This window comes from Bombus affinis, unplaced genomic scaffold, assembly GCF_024516045.1.
Source record: "Bombus affinis isolate iyBomAffi1 unplaced genomic scaffold, iyBomAffi1.2 ctg00000082.1, whole genome shotgun sequence".
Lineage (NCBI taxonomy): Eukaryota > Metazoa > Arthropoda > Insecta > Hymenoptera > Apidae > Bombus > Bombus affinis.
The window spans coordinates 130001-140000 of record NW_026108830.1 but is presented as its reverse complement, the minus strand read 5'-3'; the positions used below and the strand labels follow the sequence as shown (position 1 = coordinate 140000).

Below are 10000 nucleotides of genomic sequence, written 5' to 3'. Positions count from 1 at the left end.
GCGTGAGGTCGTACACAGAAAGACCCGCCGCCTGCGAATAACAAAATATATACGAATTCGAGGCGCCTGCGTGAGGTCGTACACAGAAAGACCCGCCGTCTGCGAATATTATGATTTTATAATAAAACTATAAATGGGAACTTGAGCTTTCGAAAATTAAACTTTGACACGAATATCGAACGAAAAATTACGAATGGAAACCACCCGTAAAGAGAAATGAGATCGAGGCGCTTGCGTGAGGCCGTATACAGAAAGACCCGCCGCCACGATCTCGTATTTTTTTTTTGCGTCGTGGAGACCGTACAAACGAATAACAAAATCTCTAAAGTGCCTCGTGTCGGAGAGATCATGCTCGCCTATTCTCTTCTATGTTTCGTGGTCTGTGTTGCGTTTGCTCTCCTCCTAGCAACGGGACATCGAAGACTCCTCTTTGGGATCGAACGAAGCGACTAAAACGAGTCGACGAGAGCGAAAGTACGAGTAGCGAGTCGCGCATGTAGAAAGGATACCGACATATCTTCGAAGGTTCTCTTCGAAGATCCATGGATACCTTATGCGCGTCGACCTCTCGTCTCTTTCACCGCTCTCGGTCGTTCTCGAAACGTGCTTCCTACCCATAGGGCGTGTGTTCTTCGTATGTCGTTTTGTTCGAAATAACGAAACCACTTGTAACATACTCGTGGATCGGGTAACCTAGAACGAAAACGCATTGCGTGGATGTTGGCCCGCTATGATAATGATAATGATGACGATGACTATGATGACGATGCGTAGCAACGATTCGTAACTAGTCTAGCCGAAGTTGGTTCAGAGGGGACCGCAGGCTGTCTACCCTCGATGTCGTGAGTCGGACACCCGTGCCGTCGCTAGAGTTTTTTCAAAGCTCGGCTTCTGGATATTGGGAAGAAAGACCGCTCGAGGACGACGGCTGCGCGTGCGTCCCATCGAATTTTTTTTTTTTTATACCACCTGAACGACTAAAGTTTCGTCTAGTTCGTCGCATATAACCCGTTCAGAGGGGACCGCAGGCTGTCTATCCTCGTTGTCGTGAGTCGGACACCCGTGCCGTCGCTGAAGTTTTTTCAAAGCTCGGCTTCTGGATATTGGGAAGAAAGACCGCGCGAGGTAGATGGATGCGAGTCCCATCGAATTTTTTTATTTTTTAAAAAAACAATCACCTGAACGGAGATGTGTTCTCTTTCGTCGATTTTTCACGCTTTGAGTCGTCGCGATCGCCATCCGTTCGGAGGAGATCGCCGACTTCGAAGCCTCGATGTCGTGAGTCGGACACCCGTGCCGTCGCTAGAGTTTTTTCAAAGCTCGGCTTTTGGATATTGGGAGGAAAGACCGCTCGAGGCCGAGGGTCGCGCGAGTCCCATCGAATCTTTACATCACCCGAACGATGGAGGCGCACGCTCTTTTTCTTGAATAATTGGACGAGAGGAATGCATATCGTATTATATATACACACACACACATATATATGGGCTAGCCACCGTGCGTATTTCTTCGCGAGATCGTGTGCTGCACAGAGGATTCAGAATCGGGTGTTATATCCCCGTCGTTTCCTGACGAACGGAGCTTCGATCTCGATGGTTGTTATATATCATAATGTACTTTTCGCCCGGCCGGCGGACGCGCGTATCTTCGCGCGTTCGTCGGATTTCATTTTCGAACGTTTTCGTGTCGTCGATCTTCCGGCGACTTCTGCGCGTCCGATTCCCGTTGGTCGGTCGTGTCGGATCTCGGCTTCGCTCGAACCGAGTATTAAGAGTACATGGAGTACAAGAGTTTTAAAAAATATATGAAAAGATTACCCTGAACGGTGGATCACTTGGCTCGTGGGTCGATGAAGAACGCAGCTAATTGCGCGTCAACGTGTGAACTGCAGGACACATGAACATCGACATTTCGAACGCACATTGCGGTCCACGGATACAATTCCTGGACCACGCCTGGCTGAGGGTTGCTCACGTAAACCTAAGACTGCTTGCGTTGCGTGTCGTTCCTCTCTATCTGTCTCTCTCTGTCCCTTGGTGCCTTCGACAACCCGCCGTCGTTCTTACGATACGTAGAACGTTTCAGAGTCGGAGGAAGCGCACGAAGAAGGATACGAACAAGAGCGGACGCGAGAGAACGTACGCGACGTACGAGCGATTGTTGGACGCTCGTCGGCGTTCGTCGCGGTCGTGTCGAGGCCGTGCAATTCGTACGCATGCTCGATATATAAACTATCGTGTTCACGGGAGACACTACGAAACTCTACCTCTGTCTCTCTCTGTCCCTTGGTGCCTTCGACAACCCGCCGTCGTTCTTACGATACGTAGAACGTTTCAGAGTCGGAGGAAGCGCACGAAGAAGGATACGAATAAGAGCGGAGAGAACCGTCACGGACCTGCGTGAGTGCTAGCGGCGTCGTGAGTCGTCCTTTCGTACGACCGCCCGCTTATGCACCGCTTCGTGTCGGTTATCGAATATATTATATATATATATATATATATATATATATATATATATATATACGTAGTGTTGTCCTCGTGACCGATTTTTTTTTCATATCAGCAGATTTGCATACGTTTGCAGGTTTTCGATGAGCACGATGTCCGCGCCCCCGACGTCGTCTTAAATGAATATTATTTTGGCGAGACTGAGAGAAAGCAAATATGGGAACTCGGTCGAGAGAGGAGAGAAGGAGAACAGCCTCAGATAAAAGTAAACTTGGTAACGGTGCGGAATTTTGCCGTACAACCGTCTTTTCTTAAGACGTTTTACTCGAATAGCCCCAGGGATCTAATGCCCACTCCGTCTCTTCGTGCGTAGAGATATACTCTGCACGCGCGCGAGCGACTGACAACGACGAGGACCGTCGCATCGATGGGTCGTCGTTGCGTTTAACATACTCTGTGCTTGTAATTTATCCCCGAAAGAGAGCCGTAGATCCGGGAACGCACACGTGATTTCTTCGAGCGCTGATGACTTAGGGAGATGATCCCCAGGCGTTGCGCGGAGATCGGAGAGTACGCGTTACTTGTATCGGGACGAATTTTCCCCGTCGTTCGCGTATCTCTCTGCCCGCCGGCCCTGGCCCAAAGCCACGTTCGTCGGAAATCGTAGAAATCGTGTGCGAACTAGCGCGTGTCTATGATCGGCTACGGGTGTTTTACCAAGCTCGAGGTGTTGCGCAACGTTTCCGTACCTGACGAAGATGCGCACGAGAGTCCGTTACAAAGTCGTTGGATGGTCGTCGTCGTCATGCCAGAGAGAATCTCTGGACACGTACAGGAGAAGAGATCGTAGACGAGGAAGAAGACGATCCCCTTTGGCGAGGCTGGAGTGAAACTTTGATTTAATTAAAGACGAGGTATACACGCGCGTACGACGTGATAGTCGTGCGCGCGTGTGATTTTTTTTTAAGGCAATTCGGCGCTACAAGTACTCGAAAAACAGAGAGTGTTGGTCATCCCATGCCTTTTCGGCGTCTATCGCTGGACCGCGCATCCTAACGTCGACGGTCGTCCAGTCCCCGAACACACCACAGTGTACGTCTCGCTCGCTTTTCCACTTGCGTGCGTTCCCGTGCGTTTTCGTCGTCGTCGGTACAGAGCAAAGAAACTTTGCCGTTTCGATCTCTGTGCCGGCAGAAAACAAGGAACCGCTGGAATTTGTCGAGAGTAGAGAAACGGCTGTAAGAGACTGAGGACGGGCGTTAAAAATCACCGACGATCGTTTTAGGATGTCTGGCGTGAGTCTTAGCTCGAACATGATACGACGTACGAAGAAAAGGGCACTTTGGCGCGATGCTTAAAACGCTTCTCTGGAAGGAAAGAGTGTTCTCGTTCTATTCGAATTTTTATTTTTTTTTCTCTTTGAGGCGATTTTCGCATATAGAGATAAAAAAGATACCACCTTCTCTCGTACTGGAGTTTCATAGCTTTGTTCGAAGTGTTCGCGCATACACGGCACGAACGTGTTTTTTTTTCTTTGAATAAAAAAATCACATTTTTGTCTCGTGTCGTGACGTTGAAGCGACCTCAGAGTAGGCGAGATTACCCGCTGAATTTAAGCATATTACTAAGCGGAGGAAAAGAAACTAACAAGGATTTCCTTAGTAGCGGCGAGCGAACAGGAATTAGCCCAGCACTGAATCCCGCGGTTCCGCCGTTGGGAAATGTAGTGTTCGGGAGGATCCGTTTATCCCGTGACGTCGAACCGCGTCCAAGTCCATCTTGAATGGGGCCATGTACCCACAGAGGGTGCCAGGCCCGTAGCGACCGGAACGCGTTTCGGGAGGATCTCTCCTTAGAGTCGGGTTGCTTGAGAGTGCAGCCCTAAGTTGGTGGTAAACTCCATCTAAGGCTAAATACAACCACGAGACCGATAGCGAACAAGTACCGTGAGGGAAAGTTGAAAAGAACTTTGAAGAGAGAGTTCAAGAGTACGTGAAACCGTTCAGGGGTAAACCTGAGAAACCCAAAAGATCGAATGGGGAGATTCATCGTCGACGGCGCCGGTTCCCGTTGGTGAGCGATGCTCCGGGTGGGCCTTCGTGGTTCCATTAGCGAGGGCACGCCACCTTCGGTGTCGAACGCGCCGGTGTCGTAGTCGTGCACTTCTCCCCTAGTAGAACGTCGCGACCCGTTGTGTGTCGGTCTACGGCCCGAGTGGGCGCCTGTCGCGTCGCTTCGGCGTACGCGGCAGACCCTCGGTCGCCCGGCCGACTGCACGACGGTACACGCACGGTATCGGGCCGCAACCAATCCATTTTCTCGAATATGTGTGTGTGCGTCTGGACCGCCGCAAGCTTCGCCCTTACTCCGCAGTCTCGGACTTACGTCCCGTGCTCGGGTATTGGCAGCTGTTAGCAGCGCGGATATCTTGGACTGGCCAAATCTCGAATTACCGGTCGGCGACGCTATTGCTTTGGGTACTCTCAGGACCCGTCTTGAAACACGGACCAAGGAGTCTAACATGTGCGCGAGTCATTGGGACATTAAAACCTAAAGGCGAAATGAAAGTGAAAATCGGCGTTCGCGTCGATGGAGGGAGGATGGGCCGCGCAACTATGCGGCCTCGCACTCCCGGGGCGTCTCGTTCTCATTGCGAGGAGAGGCGCACCTAGAGCGTACACGTTGGGACCCGAAAGATGGTGAACTATGCCTGGTCAGGACGAAGTCAGGGGAAACCCTGATGGAGGTCCGTAGCGATTCTGACGTGCAAATCGATCGTCGGAACTGGGTATAGGGGCGAAAGACTAATCGAACCATCTAGTAGCTGGTTCCCTCCGAAGTTTCCCTCAGGATAGCTGGCACTCGACCGTTCTCATCGAACGCGTGCGAGTCTCATCTGGTAAAGCGAATGATTAGAGGCCTTGGGGCCGAAACAACCTCAACCTATTCTCAAACTTTAAATGGGTGAGATCTCTGGCTTGCTTGGATCATGAAGCCACGAGATATTGGATCAGAGTGCCAAGTGGGCCAATTTTGGTAAGCAGAACTGGCGCTGTGGGATGAACCAAACGTGGAGTTAAGGCGCCTAAGTCGACGCTTATGGGATACCATGAAAGGCGTTGGTTGCTTAAGACAGCAGGACGGTGGCCATGGAAGTCGGAATCCGCTAAGGAGTGTGTAACAACTCACCTGCCGAAGCAACTAGCCCTGAAAATGGATGGCGCTGAAGCGTCGCGCCTATACTCCGCCGTCAGTGGCAAGTGGGAAGGCACGCGAGTCTCGTTTTCCCCTCGTGGGTTCGGGACCGTCCTTCATGAAGCTCTGACGAGTAGGAGGGTCGCGGCGGTGTGCGCAGAAGGGTCTGGGCGTGAGCCTGCCTGGAGCCGCCGTCGGTGCAGATCTTGGTGGTAGTAGCAAATACTCCAGCGAGGCCCTGGAGGACTGACGTGGAGAAGGGTTTCGTGTGAACAGCCGTTGCACACGAGTCAGTCGATCCTAAGCCCTAAGAGAAATCCTATGCAGATGAGGTGTCCTAAGATCATACAAATTGCAACAAACAAATAAAAATTGAGCGAAAGAAACACACCCATTGGGCGAAAGGGAATCCGGTTCCTATTCCGGAACCCGGCAGCGGAACCGCATACCATTCGGGCCCTCGTAAGAGTGTTCGTCGGGGTAACCCAAAATGACCTGGAGACGCCGTCGGGAGATCCGGGAAGAGTTTTCTTTTCTGTATAAGCGTTCGAGTTCCCTGGAAACCTCTAGCAGGGAGATAGGGTTTGGAACGCGAAGAGCACCGCAGTTGCGGCGGTGTCCGGATCTTCCCCTCGGACCTTGAAAATCCAGGAGAGGGCCACGTGGAGGTGTCGCGCCGGTTCGTACCCATATCCGCAGCAGGTCTCCAAGGTAAAGAGCCTCTAGTCGATAGATTAATGTAGGTAAGGGAAGTCGGCAAATTGGATCCGTAACTTCGGAATAAGGATTGGCTCTGAGGAGCGGGGCGTGTCGGGCTTGGTCGGGAAGCGGGTTTGGCTGACGTGCCGGGCCTGGGCGAGCTGAACGGGACGCGGCGTATCTCTCTCTCGGGGGGGATATCGTCGCGCACCCCGGATCCGAGCTCGGTCCCGTGCCTTGGCCTCCCGCGGATCTTCCTTGCTGCGAGGCTTCCGTGGCGGTTTTACCGTCGCGGTCGTTCTCTTCGGCCGCCATTCAACGCTCAGCTCAGAACTGGCACGGACTAGGGGAATCCGACTGTCTAATTAAAACAAAGCATTGCGATGGCCCCCAAGGGTGTTGACGCAATGTGATTTCTGCCCAGTGCTCTGAATGTCAACGTGAAGAAATTCAAAAAAGCGCGGGTAAACGGCGGGAGTAACTATGACTCTCTTAAGTCAATAGTTACTCGGGGACTGGCAGGATTTTGGTCTTGCCTGCCCAAGTCACACTCCTACCTCCTCGGGGTACCGCCGGTAACATGCGCATGTCCACATCAGCGAGGGGTGTACTCCCCCGGATGTGGCGGCGCATGGCTAAACGGAGTGTGGCGATGAAGGAGCGAAAGACAACATCTTAAACGGTCCTCCGTAACGGCTATTTGGAGCCGTGAATAATGGAGCCCATAGTAAAGTAAACTTGGAACTCGTTCCTTCACTCAGTTGACGACCGGAACGACCAAGGACAACGATTTGGCTTACAATTGGAACACTATATCGATTTCAAAATTTATTATAAAATTCGATGTTAACATGAATAGTGCCTCGGACGCAGCGCCTCTCAGTCCCGGAGGCGCTGTGGCGGATTTATCCGCTTCAGAGGGGACTACGGATAACGACCAAGCTACGTCCCCGGCTATGAGTTTAATCACTGTGCCGCTCGTGGGCAATCGGGTTACCTGTCCAGTATGTGAGAAAAGGGAAATTAACCTTTTCTTCCTAAATCTGTCGGATCTGGATAGGCATTTAACACAACACCACCCGGATGCCCCGATCTTTTGGTCTTGTATTAACTGCGCGAAATGCTTCCCAAAGCTTCATGGGGCTAGATGCCACATACCTAAGTGTGGTGGCGCTAGCAGCCAGGCCTCCATGACAGGAGAGTTTCAGTGCGAGGCCTGTCCCATGAGCTTTGGATCGCGCAGAGGGCTATCCACCCACGAACGGCATGCGCACCCTGCCGTTAGAAATATTAAAAGAAGGGGAGCGGACCCCCCAGAAGAAAATACAAAAACTTGGAAAGTAGAAGAGGTAGCACGCTTGAAGGGGCTTTGGGAAATATTTAAAAACCATAAACATCCCAATAAAGAAATTAGCAAATTCCTCACCACAAAAACGATCGACCAAATAAAGTATCAAAGAAAAAAATTAAATTTAATTGGTGAGGAAAGCCCCCAAGATGCTACCTCACTGGCAACAGAGGGAGGGTGCGATCTCGTTAGTTCAGGCAATGCCAGCTTTGGCTCGCCTGTAGGCCGCAACGAGAGCGAGCTTGCCCAAGAGTGGAAGCTCTTACTTAAAGATGAAATTAGTAAGCCAACCGAGGTGCCCCCTATTTTAAAGGAGGTTTACAGTCGGTTGATGTCAATCTGGGATGAGTACCAAGATGATCGAGAATCCCTAACGGAGAGACTCGATCACTTTATACGCACAGCTCTATACGAGCTTATAAATAAAGTTAAAAACCAACTGGATAAAAAGAAAACTAAAAGACCAAGAGCAGCCAAAAATTCTAAAAGAAACAATAGAAACTCCAGGAAGCGATTCTCATACGCTCTTTGCCAGGAGTTATTCCATGAGTGCCCAAGGAGACTGGCTGATGCCGTGGTCAATAATGATCAGGCATATCTCGAACCAGCCAGGCAACCTCCCGGATCTGAGGAAGTGAGGGGGCTTTACGATAAGCTGTGGGGACAAGTGGGTACCACATATGTCCCGATTCCAGTTACGAGGGCCCCCAAACTATCCCTATCCGAGATCTTCCCGCCGATAACGGCTGAGGATGTGGGGGAGAGAATCGGCAAAATTAGAAAGAAAGCTGCAGCAGGACCGGATGGATTGCAAAGTGATCATTTAACCATCCCCGGCCTGCCTATCATAATGGCAAAAATTTACAATATACTATTATATTACTCTTATTTTCCCTCCGTATGGAAGGAGAATAGAACAACTCTCATTCCTAAATTAAATAAGCCAAGCAGCTCGGTCGAGAACTGGAGACCCATTACTATTAGTCCGATTTTAGGCCGAATCTTCTCCTCCATTATCGACGGGAGGATAAGAAAAGGCGCTGTATTGAATATGAGACAAAAGGGCTTTACATCCGAAAACGGATGTAAAATTAATATCGAATTGTTTAATTCAGCCCTAAACTATAGCAAAATAAATAGCGGTGGGATATTCACTATTGTGGATATCTCAAAAGCTTTCGATACAGTGCCTCATGTAGCCTTAAAACCTTGTCTGGCAAAAAAGGGTGTGCCCGCCCCTATCGTCGACTTAATTGACGAAATGTATAATAATATCAAAACTACTATTAAAACTAAAGATGGCGGGATCGAGATCATGATCCGCCGAGGAGTTAAGCAAGGCGACCCCCTATCGCCCTTACTTTTTAATTTATGCCTAGAGCCACTGCTGGATGAAATTGAGACACAAACTAGTGGAATCAATATTAGTCAGAATCGAAAAGTCTCAGTTCTGGCCTTCGCTGACGATATTGTATTACTTGGAGCGGACGCGAGGGAAGCGCAACACCAAGTAGACATCCTTGCCGACTATTTGTTAAGCCTCCAAATGAATCTCTCAATTGAAAAATGCCAAACCTTCGAGGTTGTGGCCAAAAAAGATACCTGGTTCATTAAAGAACCAGGACTTAAATTCGGGAATCAATCAATGCCCAATGTAGATCCCGATGAGGCTTTCAAATACCTGGGCGCCAAAATCGGTCCCTGGAAAGGCGTCCATTGTGGTGTTATTGTTCCAGAACTTCTGAGCGTGGTGAAAAGGGTGAGGAAACTCTCCCTTAAGCCGGGCCAGAAGCTGGAACTTCTAACTAAATACATCTTCCCTCGCTATATTTACCATCTACTTGTAAGTCCGCCAAGTGATACCGTGCTCAAACTACTAGACAGCGAGGTCAGACAGGAAATTAAAATTATTCTACACCTCATGCCTTCCACTGCCACAGGCTTCTTTTACACTCCAAAGGCCTGTGGAGGATTGGGAATACCGAGATTTGAACACATAATCAAACTCGGTATCCTAAAAAGTGCAATAAAGATCGCTAACTCGATCGATCCAGCAGTCGCTGGCCTTATCGACGAAGCAGCCAATAAAAAGCTAAAGCAAACGGCCAACTCCTTGCGGATCAATTGGCCAGCCTCCTTGGAGGATATTGAGAAAGCTCGCAAACGTTTAAGGAAAGAGCATATCAGCCAATGGGCTGATCTAAAATGCCAGGGACAAGGCGTCCCTGATTTCATTAAAAACCATACTGGCAACTTGTGGCTTGAGGACCATAGTCTGCTCAAGCCATCGAGACTCATCGATGCCCTTCGA

At 50.0% G+C, this 10000-nt stretch overlaps 1 long non-coding RNA gene and 1 other non-coding gene across 2 annotated transcripts in view; both read left to right on the top strand.

The window, feature by feature from the left end:
* Positions 1-965, top strand: part of LOC126927285 (uncharacterized) — a 999-nt gene extending 34 nt beyond the window's left edge. The window contains exons 1-2 of the long non-coding RNA XR_007715353.1: positions 1-7; positions 76-965. The exon at positions 1-7 is cut by the window's left edge and continues 34 nt beyond it. This is a non-coding gene — a long non-coding RNA (uncharacterized LOC126927285). The remainder of the gene's footprint in view (positions 8-75) is intronic.
* Positions 966-1814: 849 nt separating this feature from the next.
* On the top strand, positions 1815-1969 carry LOC126927322 (5.8S ribosomal RNA). The gene has a single exon (XR_007715374.1). It is a non-coding gene; the product is annotated as a 5.8S ribosomal RNA (ribosomal RNA).
* Positions 1970-10000: the final 8031 nt, after the last annotated feature.